The 19,597-nt window shown below is 31.6% G+C and overlaps 1 pseudogene; it reads right to left on the bottom strand.

Annotated features, from left to right (window-relative positions):
• Nucleotides 1-9,790: 9,790 nt before the first annotated feature.
• LOC131603819 (disease resistance protein RPV1-like) lies at nt 9,791-14,298 on the bottom strand (annotated as a pseudogene).
• Between the last annotated feature and the right edge of the window lie 5,299 nt (nt 14,299-19,597).

The following is a 19,597-nucleotide window of genomic DNA, read 5'->3' on the forward strand; positions in this document are numbered from 1 at the left end:
GCATTCCATTGTTTGGGTATTTTATGATAGAATGGAGAGATTTTGTCATTCCGTCCATATCGAATGGTATAAAAAATGATGGAAAGTGATGGAATAAAATGGAATGCATTACATATGATTTTTCTCCATTCCATCCGGTTTTAATCAATCCAAACAATGAAACATAAATTTATATCATTCTATTCCGTTCCATTCCACTCTCTTCCATCAATCCAAACATACTATAAAGTTTCCCTCAAATTAACTATTTATTTAACCTAGTTATCCTCATTCTTCTCTCACCCCTCAATTCCCCTAACACCCTTATTCTTTATATTTTTCTAAAAAATTTATTTTCTATTATTTTATTATTTAAATTAAATATTACTCTAATTTTATTAAAATAATACCAATATTTAATTTTCTCTATTATTTCTAATATTAAATAATTCAATAAATTCACTAAAACCACTAAGTAAACAACTTAAATTTAAACTTAATAATAACCCTAATTTTCCACTTCTATACAAATTTTAATACAATAAAACTCTACTCAAAATTCCTCAATTTACTTAACTAAACTAAAACACTTTAAAATTATATTAAAATAAAATATTAAAATTGGGGTGTTACAGTTCTCCTTGTCGTAACGTGGCTTCGCTACTACCTGGTAGATTATCCAATTGATTTTGAACACTTCTAGCCATGAAGTGTAGCGACTAGTTTCCATTTCTAAAGTGACGAGAAAGGAATTTTTGATATTTGTTACAACAACGGTCTGAGTTAAAATTATGTGTTTTTGAGCTATTAAAGAAAAAAAGGCACATATAAATTTTCGATTAAGATTAGGATCGTGTTTCTTCTTATATCATGTAAGAACGAATCAGTCTTAAGTTTTTGGGGGCATGTATTTGTAAGCCATAATTCAACCGTGACAAAATAATTAGAGATTTTATATTTTACCATAGTTTAATGAAGACAAATATTTTATGACAGCTTATTGAACCACGATTTAATCATATGATAAATTTTAGACTATGTGTGATAGCCCGCCTTTCATGCCTTTAAGACAATTCGGTGTAAGAATATTTTTTTCTTCCTTTCTCATTTATTTCATGGTCAATATATACAACATTGCAAAAGATATATTAGGCTCTAGTAAAGTTAGAAATTATGAGTTAGGATCCATTAACACCAAATGTAAATCTAAAAGACTTACACCAAATCTTAATTGTTAATATGATTAAATAAACGATCATATAAGCAGCTTATGTATTTTGTTATTTTATTTAATATGACCGTTATTTATATATATATATATATATATATATATATATATATATATATATATATATATATATATTTCACACCAAGTGTAATTTAAAAAGACTTTCTTCAAATTTCAACCGTTAATAGCATTCGATCTAACGATCTTATAAATAACCTAATTTTTTGGAGAAATAATATATATATATATATATATATATATATATATATATATATATATTATTTTATTTAATATGACTGTTTGATCAATTCTTTTAACCGATGAGATTTAGTGTAAGTCTTTTAGACTTACACCTGGTGCCAACGGATCCGTAACCGTCAGATATTAATTTCTGAGCCGTCTTTGAGAACGTGCAAGATAGATTATCGCACGGGTCTTCAAATTTGTCAGGAGTAAACTATAGTTAAATAGAATTTAATAAATAATTAAATAGAACACCTATTTATTTTTCTATGATTAAATTGTATTTAATCTACAAGAAACTTCTGAAAACTTGAGACACCATTAATATAATAATGATGAGAATATTTCAAAAAATGATGATGAAGATATTTATGCTAACATGAATAGTTAGAAAGCCTGGGCTATTTATTGCAAAAAGGAGTCATATATCTCGTAGTTGTTGTACCCTACAAATATGAATGTTTATAAGAGAGTATGGTAGTAAGTTTATCTTGGCTAGAAAAGGCAAAGGGATAAGAAACAAAGTTTGGTAAATATGTATAATGATTTGGTTATTCATGTTACTTATGTTGGTTCACATGGAAACTCGCGCAATTACCGGATGAGAGTCCACTAAAATCCAATTCATCCGCTCCCATATTATGAAACAGATAGGTTGGAGGGAAACATCCCCTAACAATCATATTGGCAATTTAGTAGTAAATGTTTTTACTTAACTTTCTTTCTCTATCTGTCTCTATCGTGTTGAGTTGTTATTACTCATTAGTGTTGACTGTTATTGTCATAGTATTATCATACGGTTCTCCAAATGCTCATGTTACTGTTATGTCTCACATGCATAGGGTTAGTAAGACCGTCTTTGAGCGCATGTAAGAACGACTACCACACACAACTCAAAAATTGACAAGTTCAGCTGTGACTAACTAAGATTTTATAAAATATTTGTCAAAGTTGGTAAGACATGGTCTCTATTTATTTTGCCACCATAGTTCGTTGGTCTTTTGAGTCCGATGTAATTGTTGTAATCGGGCGAATATCCCTTGTACTCTTATTATTAATCTCATTGCCAAAAAAAAAAAACAAATGTGGTAGCGCTACGATTACGTAAAAACTTTTGCAATTTTGGTCAATACAGATATTGCGACATTGATTGCGGTCAATACAATTTGTTCTTTATCACATAAACAACGAATTATGGTATTGATATAAACATCTCCCAATACTATTTTTTTATGGTAAGAGACCATTTTGTTAAAAACCTTAACTTCAACCTAGATCTCCAAAAACTTAAGACGGTTCGACTGTACTCATAACTCTCTCGATATTAATAGTAAATTAAGAAGGTGAAGAAAGATCAAAATAATTAATTATGTGGTGAATTGTGTCGTTGTTGTAGGGATGGAATGTGACACAGAAAAATGGTATCCCTACTAACCCCATCTGACAGCAAAAACAGTCTCACATTTGGGAGGCAGTGGCATCACTTTTTCATTTTGTTTTCTGCTATTAAAGGAAACAAACATACCCTTATGTTTCTGTGTACATAATGCAGTGTTGTTTCTTGTGTTTGTGCCACACTCTCATTGTCCCACTTTGTTTAAAAACCCCTCCTTCTACCTAGTCCCAGCTCTAACATAATGCCACGTAAAATATTTAACCATTTATTTCTTCATGTCGGGCTTTCTTTTTGAAGTCCTTTTCTTTTTGCAATTTTTGTTGTTGCATGATATCTAGCTGGCTAGTTTTGGTTAGACATTTACACCTACCAGTGGCTAAAGTTGCCCTATATTGTTCATACATGGACTTGCAGCAAAATTATCCAACTTAAACAAAGTTTCTTATTTAGAGTATACTTTAGGCTTCCTCTTTGATTAAGCAAAGAAAGGTGCCAAAATTCAGGCAGGTAATTGTTGCATACCGCAATCACAAATAGGTGGAGATCAAATGAAATAGAAATGAAATAGAGTTCTGGTGCGGAGAAGTGACATAAATTTGTGCCCGCCCCGGAAATATGCTCTTGGACAAGGCTTCTTCATGATTGGATTTTGTTATCTTTGGTCCCGTGGCCGACCCGAAATAGTGTCATTGCTCAGAAATAAAGATACTTTTTAGAGTATCGAGCCGTTATCCTCCTCGACAATGGTTTTCATGCTGGGTTCACTACAAGCAAAATAACGTATTTGATGGGTGTAATTCACCCTGCAACGCAATTTTTTTTAAAAAAGAAATTATATCGTTTTTTATCTCGCAACTGATGGTGGGAAATTTAAAAAATTTGAAAAATAAGTTCCGGGATGAAAAACACGCTGCAACATTTTTAAGAAAAATAAGGGGGAATTAAAAGGCTCAATTAATGAGGCGTCAGTGGAACAGGTGACTGTTCTGATTTGTTCAAACGTTGCTAGGTGAAATTCACGTCGCAACGCTTTTTTCTGACACATACGTTGCGGGTTGAAATTCACGTCTCAACTCCCAATGACATTAAATGTTGCGGGGTGAATTTCACCCACCACTTCAAATTCTCCCCCACATTCTAGAAATCAGTAACTTTCATTTGTAAAATTCTCTCCTTCTCTTCAACACAACCCCTCATCTTTAAACCAAAAAACTCTCCCGAATCTCTCATCTTTAAACCAAAAAATGCTCTCAAATCTCTCATCTTCAACACAAATCAATATCAAATATTCATACAATAAATATTCGATGTTGGTTTTGTTGTTGTTGCTATGTGAATTCAAATTTTTTTCCAAGATTTTCTTCAAACAATTTGTTAAGGTACACATATGAAATTAATTGTAGTCTTATTTTATATTGGGTTGCATGAGTTGGCTTAGATTTTTTTTTTAAAGTTCATATGATAAAATTAAGGATGATTTAATTTGTGTATAATATGTTAGAAATCATATGTGGTAAAATTAGTTATGCTTTTATTGATATAAAATATGAAGAGAATGAAAATGTTGGTATATATATATTTAACGATAAAATTGTAAAACTATTATTTAGAAAATATGTTTTTTTATATAATAATTAAAGTTCATATGATAAAATTAAGGTGTTTTTCATCCTTCAAATATAAATGTTGCGTGGTGTTTTTCACTCAGCAAACAAATGTCACGTTACATCATCTGACACCAACTGCTCTGCTATACTCTGATATCTAGAAAAAAGTCGTGGTGTGATATTCACTTAGCAACGTTGCGGCGTGTTTTTCACTTAGCAACATTGCGGTGTGATTTATACCCTACAAATATTTGCAACTAATATTTTTGCAGGGTGTTTGGTCTACCACGCAATTGTTCAGTTGCAGGGTGCCTTTTACACTTGATAGGTGATATTCACTCAGCAACTTAAGCTTTTTTTTTTTGTAATGTCTTATCTTGCCAAAGGATAGGATATATCTCAATGAAATAAGAAATGCCACTCACTAATATTTTGGAAATTGAATTGTTTGATGTGTGTGGCTTAGACTTTATGAGACTTTTCTCCAATTCTTTGCTAATCTTTACATACTTGTGGTTGTAGGCTATATCTTTAAATGGATAGAGGAAATAGTAATAACAACTAATGATGTTATGGTAATGACTAGATTTTCAATCAAAAACATTTTTTCTAAACATAGCACACTTAGAGATATCATTAGTGATGAAGGAACCCATTTAGGAGGTGCATAAGGATCTCAACGCGATTTATTCTTCTGCCAACATTTGATATAAGGGCATACAATGACCTAGAAGAAAAAGCTTCTTCCTTCAAGGAGTTCCTAGATTCCCTTTTTGACTCATAATCGTCAGATATGGATATGGTTTTCGGTCTTATGTGACCTATACTAAAAGAAGGACGAAGAGAATCATGGGATGACCCAAATAAAGTTTCCACTTTAGAATCTCTCACTAAATTAATACTAATATCACTCATCCCAAGCAATACAGTTTCATTTCACATCGAGTCATGATATGCAGTGGCGGAACCAGAATAAAATTTTTGGGGTGGCCACCAAATTAAACCATAATTTATATATCAAATATTCATACCATAATGTATATAAAATTATTGAACTCTATTAACTCAAGAATTCTCAATGTCATCCGAACAAACTCTATTAACGTTTTCTTCAATTATTGAATTCTCAAGAACTCTTTGAGGTTTAGACATAGGTGTTAAATTCTCTCCATCTCTTTCTTTCCTCTTGAAAAAAGAATGAATTTTTCTACTATTCATTGTCACTTTTGTGCTGCATAATCAATTAAATAAATTAACATAAGACATTAGAACATTAGCACATTATAGCACATTAGCAATTCCACTACAATATAGCATATTAACAATTAACATGGTAATTCCACTACATTAGCAACTACCCACTGCTTGTTTTCTGCAACTAAGAAATAGTTGTTTTCTTCAAAAAATTCCACTACAAAACATTGGCAAAATAAATTCCACAACATTAGCAAAACATTTCACGACAAAACTACAACTACCACTGCCAATTTCTTTTATGGTTGTTTTCTGCAACTAAGATATAACCAAGAAACCACTACCATTTTTCTATTAAATATTTCAACTTCTAGAACACCAACCTAAAGAAAACTATCACAATAAGAATACACTCTTCCAAAATTACTTCAAAATTAACAATTACTTCAAGAACACAAACCAAAAAATCAATCTAAAAATAAAATTACTTTAAAATTAACTTTCAAAAACAAAATTAAATCTTACTTAAGATTCAAAGGAAGCAAGCTAGATGAAGAAGATGGATTCCTGAAAACCAATTCGCGGCAGTCTCCGGCGGGGATTCTTTGAACGAGAGTGAAAGAGAACTTGAACAGTTGAACAAAAGAGAGAGAAATTGTTCTACAGAAAAGGGAAAATATCAAATGGTTAGGGACTGTTTGGTTAATAAAGTAATGGCAAAATTGTTATTTTTTATTATAAGTAGGGACAATTTGGTATTTTCACTATATAAAAAAAATTTAAAAAAAGTTTGGGGTGGCCGTGGCACCCCCTAGTCATCACTATGTTCCGCCACTGATGATATGGAGGTCGATGAATAATACTTAAGGCTCCCCTCGACTCTATCAATTTCCGACAAAGTCTTGGGGACAACTGTTATGGACCAGCCAAAGGCCCAATTAACAAAGACTCAATTCATCTCAAATCCACTATACTCGACCCAATATATAAAACCGTTCCCATGTGAAGAGCAAGGGACAATCTCTAATCTCCACTTTCATTATACTCATCTTGAATCTTAACTGACTTGGTTGTTGGAGTGTTAATCATGCATGTCCACCACGCGTTACCATAAATGAGATCGAAGCGACCGTTTAAGTTCACCAGTTAACCAACTCTCTTCATTTATGATTCCTTCGCAGAACTAGAGCATCCATTTCTGGTTCCCAAATGAAATTAAATTTGTTAATAAAATTCATAATTTCATTAACGTGTTCTCAAACATAAAAAAAAAATATCTAAGTAGTAAAATAAAGTTGGTCATTATAATATAAAGATTGTTAATGCATTTTATAATTTAATGTTTGAAAATGGTTACTATTATGTATTTTATCGGTTAATGAAGTACATAAATTGGTAAATATATTATAAGTAAAATAAGTGGTTAATATCATATAGTTGATGCAATGATGAAATTGGTTAATGACACAATCTTATAACAAAATAATTTTAATTTTTTTAAATAATATTTTTTATTTTAAAAAAAGTTTGAAAAAAAAAATATTGATTGTCCACCGTATAAATTTATTGTCACTTTTTCTAATGTCGATGTAGCATTGCTTCATAATAAATTAAGTTGTTAACTAAACAAATTTAAAAGGATAAAAAAACAAAATAAAGTTTAATTACGAATCAAAATGCTAAGTTTTGTTTATAAAAAACTAAAAACATTTAAAAAAAATAGGGATACTAATATATTTAGGCCAATAAACATGTCATTATTTTTAAATAAAAATTAAATTTTAATATTAAATAATCACACCTAATAAATTTCATCATTCTCAATTCTCATACATTAAATACGACTCTGTGAGTCATGCATTTTATTTAGAAATAACACCACTGCATGTACACCACCCCAATATATCGTCCAAAAATTCTTCATTTATTAAATATGACTTTTGATATCATGCAAAGTCATATGAAAATAAATGTTATACCATTTCCATTTTTTTTATAAGATACAACTCAATTTTTAAATTTATTGAATAATTAATATATTTAATCTATAAACAAATTAAATATATTGATTATTCAGTAAATTTACAAAAATAACTGTCTCTTATAAAAAAGAACAGGGAGATAATATATTATAGAAATACAAAAGAGTCTTAACTTTTGTCATTATTACATTAATGTATTATGGAGTTATTATTTCTCAAATAACTAATATTTTTTTAAAAGAAAATAGGAGAATTTTGGTGCATCTTGTATCAATGATTTGTTATTTTGATTAAATTTGTTGTTTAAAGAAGAAGAAATATATGAATGAGATAAGCAAAAAAATATTTTTATACAATTCTGTTTGTAAATTGAACCGAGGGTTTTTCTGTAAATTTTTTAGTTAAATTATAGTATATAGATCATGACAAAAAGTTTTATCTTTATTTTAGTTTATATACTTTATTTTCTGTTAATAATTATTTTAAGCTATATACTTTATTTTACTCAATATATTAATAAAAAAAATTCCACAGTAAATGGAAAATTTGTGTGTCCAAAATATATTAGGGCAAATTATGGAACAAACGGCTAGTGCGATATAGCACTTTTGAAAATTAATTTTATAAACTATTTATCAATTCCATCCATTACTATTTGAACTTTGACGAGAAAAATCATCATTATAAACTATTTGTTTGATATTTCATTTGTCTTCGACTATTTTTTAAATTTTTTAATTGTTTTTCATTTTTTTCTTCATGTTTTGACACAAATGAATCTTCTAATAATAACTCTACAAATGCGGTTGTGTTGCTGGTAAAAGAAAAAAGGAAGAATCCCAATTGGATGAAAAAAATAGAGGAAGTAACACTAGTATCGTAAACATGATTTTGTTCCAATTCCGCTTTCAAAAATGTTTTATATTATACTTATCTAGATGATATATATTTTTGAGGTATTATGATTCTGGCAATATATAGGACACACATTTGCTTTAGAAATATCATCATTTTATAATTGTATCTTTGTAAGAATATTGATTCTCTTAGGCCTTGTTGGTATTGTTGCTGCATTTTAGTTTAAATAATATATTCAAATTTCTTTTAGTTATTTCTTTACTTAACTTATGTTAACATTTATATACTTAAAGTTTTTAATTTAATATTATTATCATCGTATTTAGTTCTTGTAAACATAAAACTACATAATCTCCATATAACTGAATGAAGTTTGATTATATTACTTATAAGGTTGAATAGGAAGGTTAAAATATAAAATAGTTTTAATTTTCTTTAAATCATTTAAGACATGAAGTTAAAGCTAGTGTACTGCCAGCGTAAACTAGTTTTATACCATCATCCAATAAAATTATAATATTTTACCATGTTATATCAGTATTTTTAAATTAAAAATCGTATTTGGTTGGATATTAAAATATATTTTCTTATTTTGAAAATAGACTTGGGTTACAAAATGAATGTCAGAAATTTAATAGTTTATATTCATAGCAATAAAAAATGTTTGATAATATTAGTATATCAATGTAAAAAACCAAAATCTAAAGATTATTGTTATTTTTATTTCCAGAAAAAATCAATTCAGCTGTTTTTTGGTTTATCATTGGCCATTAATATTTGATATGAGCTTATTGTCACCGGAATTCAAATGAAGGACTCTAGGAGATGGTGAATTAATTTATGCATTTCATTAATTGAGAAGTGTCGGGATAAACGTTAAAAATAATTAAAAAGATAGTAGGCTCTCTCATTTATATATTTTCAAGTGACCACATTCTTATTCAATGTGAGACTATTTTTTCACATATTTTGACTTGTATTATAATTCTAACACTGCTATCTCCTACACAACACTACGCTAGAGACTTCCACCACCGCATCATCGTAAATCACATGTAATTTTGTTGTTTATGATCCGGAAGAAAACACGTGATTATATTTATAACTCATCCCACCAAATCATAAATATATTGTTGGAGAATTTTCAAACTATTTAATTGATAAATGATAAAGATTAAATTTGTTCAATGAAATTTTGAATCACAAATGTTGTGTTGGTCTAGTGGGTTTGACTTTGAATGAATATTGAAAGTGCGTTGGGTTCAACAACCTAAATAAACGAAATTTAAAAGTGAATTTACAAATTTTAACAAGTGAATTTATAAGAGTTTTAAAAAAGAGTATTACAAGCAAATAAACTTGTTTTTATGATCTAGAATCATATACTCATAAGAGTTTAAGACTTAAACATTATTATGATCCATGTTTGCTCTCACTTGGTCCTTCATTGCCATTATATAACAATCTCATAACATTACTACCATTATATTTGGTATATAGAGGACAGATTCCACATTCTTTCACAGTGATGTTTGAAGCAGAACTTGAGAGATGCCGAATATCTTCTTGAATCTCTAAAATGAAGTTGTATGCATGAAAGAGCTCATTGCCAATACTTGCTAAGTCCAATTGATATTTCCATAGAAATGTTTGATCTTCGATAAAATACCTGCTTCGATTCTTCCAGTAGATATCGAGTTTTAGGCCTTGGTATGGAAGATATCGTGTTTCGCCATTGGATTCAAATGTTAGTCTGTATACAAAGCTAGTACTTCTTGTTTCTGTGTCTACAATATTTGCGCGTTGAAAAACGACACAGAGAGCAAATCCAACAAGCCTGTTATAGCCCCACAAATATGGAGAATCTTTTTTCATTGTTACTGAGTTCCCCTTGCAACTGTAAGGTAACCAGCTAGGAACTGCACTTCCTGGAAAACTGAAGAACACTATCCTATATGCATCATCAGAGATCTTATGCCATGCCTCTTCACCGATGTTTTTCGAAAAAGTTTCATCTAGTTTTTGACTATTGGTGAAATGAAATTTGAAGGTACCTTCTTTGGAAGTAGATAGGAGTTTCACCTTTGAGTTTGGCATCAGTGTCTTAATGGATTGGCAATCAAACGCGGAGAACTGGTTTATACGTGGCGGAAGATTTGGGATACATTCAAGCCATTTGCAATCACTTAAGTCAAGTGATTCCAAATTTGAGAGATGAGACATGCTCTCGGGAAGGTTCATAATACCGCTTTCTTGCAACGAAAGTTTCGTCAATGATGACAAGCAACCGATGTCATTTGGGACTTTTGTTAATCTGCAACAACCGGAACAATCAAGAACCGATAGACGATTTAGTTTGACAATGCTGTTTGGAAGTGACACCAGATTACTACAAAGATTCAGACGCAAGGTTTGCAACCCAACCAAATACTCGAATGACGAAGGCAAATTTTGAATGGCTGTTTTTGTTAAGTTAATGAGAGTGAAACTTTCGGCTGGCTCTAAGATCTCTGGAAAGGTCCTAAGCATTGTGCAACCGTGCAAGTCGAGTTTCGTCAACTTCAGTTTGAAAATGCTGCTTGGAAAAGTTTCAAGTGATTCACAGTCGGCGAGGTCTAATTTGACAAGTTTGCTGAGATTTCCAATGGAAGACGGAATAGTCATGAGCCTTGAACACCTTTTCAAGCTCAATTCTTCTAGCCGGATCAAATGGTTCAAGGATGAAGGTAGTTCTTTTATTGCTCTTCTTGATTTCAGGTAACTCTTCCAAATTTAAACAACCGCCGAGATAAAGTCGTCTTAGAAAACTCAGATTGAAAACTTCAGGTGGTAGGAACGTTAGGGACTCGCATTTAGAAATATCTAACCAACAAAGTTGATTGATACTTGAAAACAAAGAGGACATTGTGTCTATGTTCACTTTCATGTTTAGCAAGCAGATATTGTCCAATGGTTCTTCGTTTTTGTATACGTCTGCATTATCAACGGGACGAAAAGCTCTTGAAGAGTATTCACCAATCTCATAACCCCCGGCATCTTTCTTTGGTTCATGTTCATCGCTAAGTCCATAAAAATTTATTGCTTCAAAGTCCCAAAGTCCATAAAAACGCGAGCAACTGTTTGATTGAACCACCTCAGTTCTACTACTACTGATTACAAGTGTTTCAAGGTTGACACAACCATGGAGAACAATTAATCCTGATGATTTTGATAGAATATTGCTAGGAAGATTCAAACTCCTAAGTTCGATACAACCGTTTATGCATAAACAATTCAGGTTGTCGAGGAAGCCTGAGGAGTGAACTTGTACCAAACTTGCACAATGACTCAGAATTATTTCTTCAATATTTGGTGACAAGTAGAGGTCTGGAACTTCTATCAGCTTTTGAGAAAAACTAAGGTTAAGCCTTTTCAAATTCGGCAAATCCTGTAACAAAAAACTAAATGATTAACAACTTTAATGAACTCGAGCATGTTAATTGAAAAGGCACGCAACGTAAAGCTTGAAATGAAATACCTGATCCCCGTCCCAAAGTTTTTCAAGACGGCTATGAGGCATATCAAGTGTAACAAGATTTTCTGGACAAAAATCTAGCGGCAAAGATCTTTGAGGGAAACCATCCCAACGAAGAAATTTTAAATTATCCGGAAGACTCTTCAGAACCGTACGAATGATCACATTTGATTCTTTCCGAAACGCAGAAGGATTATAGAATTGGATCATTCTAAGATTATGCATTTCTTTGAAAGTTTCAGCATGTGGTTCAAATTTCTTTATCTTGCATAAGTCAAGGAATATACACTGAATTGCATCTGTCCCCTAACAATAAACAAGAGAAAAGTAAATTTACGAAATCGAGTGAGTTATCAAGTGAGGTTCGAAGGTAAAGATTAAAAAACATACCCTATTGTTTCTCAAAATAGTATAAATATCATCGGCCATCCATAACCGACTTCGTTTTCCAGGATTATCAAGACATTGTTGTCGAACAATTTTTTGTCCCATTTCCTGTACTAGATCATGCATCACAATTCTACCTTCTAAATTTGATATAAGGCATCTATCTTTGAGAACATCCATTCCGTATTGAGCAGAAAAACCACAACAATCCAATGTTTGTGCTACAACATTCTCCAAATGTCCTCTATAGAAGCAAGCTATGTCAAGAAATATATCCTTCTGTTCATCGTCAAGTCCGTCATAACTTAACTTCAACACATTGAAAGCCGTAACATCAGTTTGCTTTTCGAGCTTCTTCAACGCGCTTTCCCATATCTCCTTTACTTTATCATGAAGCAATAAGCCAAAAATTTTGAGAACTAATGGAACCCCTTTAGCATAATGTAATACCTTTTCTGATAAGCCCTCGTAAGTTTCTTTTGGATGGTTTTGTTTAAAAGCACTTAAACAGAAAAGTTGTAGAGAATCTTGAAAATCCATCTCCTTTACATGATATATATAATCAACAACATTGTGAAGCACTTGCTTGTCTCTACTAGTCACAATGATTCTACTCCCCTGGCCAAATTTACTGTGTCGAATTAAGCCTAGAATTTGACCATAATCACTCACATCATCAAGAACAAAGAGAACCTTTGCTCGTTCAAGCCTTCTATCGGAAGAAAAACTGGATCGAGAAGAAGTCGCGTCTTTATCATCTAGAAGTTGTGATAAGCATTTTCTTTTGACTTGGTCTATTCCAAGTCTTTCTACTTCTTCTTTAAAATTTAGAACAATGCTTCCAGAACTGAAATCAGTTCTAAGTTTGCGATAAATTGTACTAACAATTGTTGATTTGCCTATCCCTCCCATGCCCCATATTCCTATGATACGAACAGATGGCGACTCGAGGAGCAACAAAGATTGAATTTGTTCAATGTGCTTTTCAATTCCAATCATTCTTGGATGATGACTTGAGGAACAGCATTTCAATTTGTTCAAAACATCTTTTGCAATCTCTTCAACAAGTTCACTTTCATGGCTGGAAAATAATGCAAAAAACTGAAGCATTAGTCCTCTCTCCGTATAAACTAACAGATTAATACCTGATGCATCTAATCAAATTATGTGCACAAATATTTTACAATATTAAATTCAACCGCCATGAATAGTGAGTCAAAGGAAAAATATTGAATATATAATATTATCGAGGGCATGTAAATAAATTTGTGACCTGAAGTTTTTGGAATGCATGCCAGAAAGATCAGCAATTTTTCTTAGAGCAGTCCGCCATGCCTCAACTTTGTCAGCAGGTTGTTTTTCATGTTTAGCAAAATCGTCTGCATAACTCTTTCTCTGATGCCTAACATCTGATGGATCCACCTTATAGAAAACAGGTATAATTTCCCTACCATATTTCTTCCTACATTCAAGTATCATTGTGAGTTCTTCCAAACACCAAGTGGAAGAAGCATAATGTTCCGACAAAATGACCACATAAATATCTGATTCTTCTATTGCTTTCAGCAGTGCTGGAGAAATCTCTTCTCCCCTGCCAAGCTTATAGTCTATGAATGTTTCAATATTTTTTCTATACAACTCTTTGTAAAGATGACTAGTGAAGTTTTCACGAGTGTCCTCTCCTCTGAAGCTGAGGAACACATCATACTTTGAAGTTGTTGGATGAGACATAATTATCAATAGCACAAATTTTGATCAACCTTGTTGCCTTTGTGCCTTTTGCCTTTGGTATGAAAATTTATATAGATTGATCTTTCATAGCAGATTGAAACTTCCATGTTTTTTTCTGTCTTATTGGCTATCTATGTCATCTCTTGAATACTTAAGAGTCATACTACACACACCTACCATTAGAGACAAACAAACATAAAATTCTTAATTCACAACTCGTATTTATTTTATTGCAAAAACCATGTGCATATGTAATGTTAATATAACTATAATTATAAATAATACAAGTTGGTGAATTTGTAAGAAATAACAAGTTGAATGGTCTAACATGAACCGAATTATTATTTTTAAACAAAATTGTTGTTACTGTCAGTCCCTTAACTTATTATTGTTTTTCTATTTTAATTGTAATCATTATGTTACAAAACAGTAAGAGTGTTGACCATTTTCCAAATTCTGTTTAAAATAATGTTTTGTGGCAGTTGCATTGCTTAAGTAGGAATTATGATATTGTCTAAGTAGCAACTAGTTATTATCATAGAATAACCTATAATATTTCGGTTGAAAAAGGCTTATTATTTTGGTTTTTTTACGTAATTATGGGTGTCGTGCAAAGTTGTCATTTTTCCCTTGATCTATAGCCAAGGAAAAAGGTAGAACTGATAGTGGTTTCGATCCCCAATAACAATATATTCGTATTTTTTTGAAAACACGTTAATTTACCTCTTGATTTATAAAATACTCGAGGAATATATATAATTATATGCTAGTCAAAAGTCCAAATAGTTAAAGTCTAGTTCTCCTCAAATCCACTCCACTTAATCCAAGATATAAAATCAGCTCATACGCGAAAACAAGATGCATTCTCTGATCTCTACTTTTCACTAAATTTATCTTGAATCTTAAACTGACTTGGTGTGTTTGGATTAGCGGTGGATAGAATTGATTCTGAGAGAATTGAGTTTGGTAGAATTGATTTTAATAAAATTGAGTTTACAAGAATTGATTTATGTTTGGATACAATGATATAGAAGTGATTGTTATCAATTAATGTTGTTTGGATAGTTTTAACAAAATTGATTTTGAATTGTATGATTACCAAAATGGTAATAAATTCTAGTACAAATCAAAAAGAAAAGAAGTAATTGATGAAAATTAAAGAGGGTAAAGTAGGAAAATTTAAAAGAGTTGTAATAAATAATATATAATAAATGTAGAATTGATTCTACTAAACTCAAAAGCTAGGAATTGTAGCTTCTACTAGAATTGCTTTTGGAGGAGGAAAATTGATTTTGAAAAAGTATCCAAACAAGAAAAAAAACCAATTATCAAGTTGAAGTGGACTAGAAGTGCTTTTGGGGCTTGTAGAAGTCAATCCAAACATGCACTTAGGCGTTGAAGTGCTAACCATGCAGGCCTACCTCGCGCCATCATGATGGAGATCAACCCCACCATTTCAAAATCATCAATTTTCCATCTAAACTCATTTCTAGTTCCCAAACGGAACAGTTGCGTCGTCTGTGAGAATCGACTTCCAATTCCTACAATTTCCAAGATTTTACGTTAGCTCTCCAACTCCATCATTCGCAATCTCCTCAAATCACTAAATCAAGAGCAATTGAAAGAGAACGCTTAGATCTGACGCTATAGATCGAGTAAGTCATCATTTCAACTACGATTCTTCGAATTTATAAATCTCTGATTCTCTCGAGAACTCTGCAAAGAAATTGAAGATAGGATCATAGATTCAGATATGGATCTACATTAAAAGTACTAGAGGCTAATGGCAACTTCCTCGAAGATCATGTTAAAGATTCATGGTCCATTTTTTATCTAACATCCCATGTACCTCTCGCCACTAATATATGGTACTTACCGTGACGACGTCGAAGATACGACGAGTTCATAGTTAATACCAGACGCATATCTGGTGAAATTTTGGCCCTTATAACACATGTTAATACTAATGTCCCAACATCATAATACAATGTCAGGACATATGTTGTGACATCTGCTGACTGACAAAACCAAATATCAAAACTATAACTTATGCAGAAATAAATAGCAGAATGATAAATCACACCGATAATTGTTAACCTAGTTCGGTGCAACGACACCTACTCTAGAGGCTACCAAACCATGAAGGAAATTCACATGATAGTATTAATTCAAAGCCTAAATAGTCTCCGTTTACAACTTCTCGTCTAATCTTTACCTTATGCAACTTATAGAGGTCATTTTTACACAATTCAGACACAGAGTCAGCCCCCGTCAAGTCAGCCCATTCTCTCTTTGAGTCAACAAAAAAAAAAAAATAGTGACACAAAAAAACCACTCAACAAGGAAAAGAAGAAAAACCTTAATTCTTTAAGTAATTGTTTATCAGTCACGGTGTTTCTATTCCCTTCTTTTCATTTTTTATTACCAGTTCAATTCTAATCACAACACAACACCTTTTTTATAAAAAAAAAATTTGTTTGATTTTTCGCGAGGATCATCTTATTGGTTTTAGGATTATGATATATTGATTAGTGGTCAATTTATCATATTTTTTCTTGCATATAATAACTAAATATTTATTATTATTATTATTATTATTATTATTATTATTATTATTATTATTATTATTATTATTATATAATTTCTAGCATTCACCCACAAGATTCAATTCATATTCTTTTACTTTTTTTATTATTATTATTATAATATATAAGTTCTAGCATTCACAATTACAGTCACAGATTAAAATTTGTAAATTAAAGAAGCTATACATTCATGGAAAAAAATTTCTAACCTGAAATTCATTTTGAAAGGATTTTTTACACACGCGTGAATTCACATATCACACTGCACCTCCTCATGTATTCTCCTTATTATTTGTTTATTTTTTAATTTTCTTTATATTTTTATTTAAAGAATATGTAAATTAGAATTAGGGTTTGATAGTTTGATTTGAGTCTTGGACTCTAAAGTTCTCTACTCTTTTACTAACCAACACCCCCACTCCACTTGTGCACCCATCTAATTCTCTAATTCTCTAATTTGAATTAGTTATTTCTTTTATTATTTTATTATTTTAGTTTTATTTATTTATTTGACTTAGCTTACTTATTGTATTTAAATCCACTTATTTTTAGTTAACTTATTTTATTTAGTCTATTTGATTTAATTAGGTTTATTTAAATTATTTAAATTATTAAAATAATACTCTACCAAAACTATAAAAAAAATCATGAAATCATGGAGCTAATAATCTTCTCTTTGTAAATTTTGACTAAAATAACCAAAGACCAAACTGCACAAATATATGTCAATTCAAACGCAGTTACATAAACATAAATTACTTGTTAAACATGTAAAAATTGTACATGAGGAAGAAGATAAGTGATATTCCCCCTCAACATAATGTACATGAGGAAGAAGATGAGAGATACTCCCCCCCCCGACACAACTTCAATATACCATCCTGAACTCTCTATGTGAAGGATCACATAACTCAGAGCACAAGACACAACCACGCTCATAACTCATACCACAAAACACAAACACGATGTTAGAACATCCTACACGATATTGTGCAGACACAACCAAAACAAAAGTGGCAGCAACAGAAGCAAAACAGAAACAAAAAACAAAGACAGACTCAAGACACATTCCCTCTAAATTGTTGAATTTCTCAATTTAGAGACAAGACACAATGACATTTTTCTCCCCCCTTTTAAAGCCAAAAATTGAGTAGAAAGAAACTGCCACAAAAAACCAAAACACACGAGAACTGATTCAAGACAAACAACAAAAAGAAACTGACTCAAAAACTAGGTGCTTGACCCAACTGACTCAAACAAAAGACTCCCCCAACCTGAACTGACAAAAACAAAAAATGATGAGGAAAGAAAATGGAAACGAGAAAATATACTTGACCCAAAGAGACAAAAACTAACGAGAAAAAGAAAAAAGACATTAAAACAACAACCTCATTTTTTGATTTTTTTTATTTACAGATAGCATATAACAGCTATCCAAGTCTCCCTCCCGAGTCAATGAAATTAACTCAGTCTTCATCAGCATCTGAGTCTGAATCATGTAGATAAACATGATTCTTAGGGATTTCATCTCTGTCATAGATGTTTTCCCTATTATGGATGCTCTAGTTGATGTTTCAACATATGTTGCATTGTTAAAACCAACCTTCTTTGGATCAGTCCCCTTATCCTCATTGAACTTCAACAGATGAATCTCCTTAGCACCAGAATCTTTGGAAGATTCACTCATTGTTGAAACGCAGTTTGTGATAATGATGAGGTTGTAAAGCCTTTAAATACAAGGAGAGTTACCTAGAGTGTAACGAAAACCTTGCTTGTAACGATAGTCCAGTCAATGAGAATATTTTTGGAAGGAGATAAAGTCAATCTTAGTAATAGTGCACCATTCACTATAGGAGATATGCATGTTTCTTGTTAGCTTTTTCTCTCTTTCCAAGCTTGAGATGTCCTCTAACCAATGCCTTTGGCCTCATGTCCATTTGATCTTCTGAACTCAAATTATGAATTTTTGAAGATAATGACTGTTTATTAACTTTTGAAACGGACCTATAATGTCTTAAACCATATCTTCCAAACCATACATCTTTTGACTTCAATTCTTGAACCATGTTGTAGAGGGATACATTTTCTTCAAAATGAACATTGGTTGGAATTTTTATGATGAAGGATGAATATATTATGAATTTTTTCAAGTTTTGTTGTTTCTTTTCAGTATCTCCAAAACCAGCAACTTTTGCAATTGAGCTTTCTGAACTTTCCGTGATATATCATGATCAATCCTTGATCAAATGATGATTTTAGGACCACGAGGATGATGTTAACCAAAAATATTGAGCATTGACTGCTGCTGGACCTGAATTGACCATTCTGTCTTTTTAGAATCGATTGTTGATCTAATTGACATTTGAGCCACCAAACTTGTGCCGTTTGACTTGAAACTTGACATGAAGATTCTTACGAGCATACGTGACCTTATAAAGCCGTGCCAGACTTTTTATTGATCCATTTTCCATGTGCACACCAAAACCCTAATTTTGCTGTTTCTAAGTTAGGAGGTGCTACTATGCATTTGATCATAGCTAATTCTTGAGCTTTTGAGGATGTGCTGGGCATGTGGAGACTGTTAAATCAAGTTGCCCTTGAATAGGTGAGGGCAAATTTTGGGGTACAACAAAATGTATGACGGTAAAATTTGCGCAATTCAAGAGGTACAACATGTAAAAGGTTTGAAGAAAAATTTATTGTCTATTGGACAATTAGATGATCTCGGGTGCAAGATCCATGTTGAAGGTGGGATTTTGAAGGTGGTGAGAGGTGCTCTAGTAGTGATGAAGGAAGAGAAGCTATATGAAAATCTATACATTCTTATGGGAGATACGTTGCAAGAAGGTGATGTGTCAATTGCATTAACTAGTCAAGAAAACTCAACGACAAT

The sequence above is a fragment of the Vicia villosa genome, linkage group LG5 (genome assembly GCF_029867415.1).
Source record: "Vicia villosa cultivar HV-30 ecotype Madison, WI linkage group LG5, Vvil1.0, whole genome shotgun sequence".
NCBI classification, from domain to species: domain Eukaryota; kingdom Viridiplantae; phylum Streptophyta; class Magnoliopsida; order Fabales; family Fabaceae; genus Vicia; species Vicia villosa.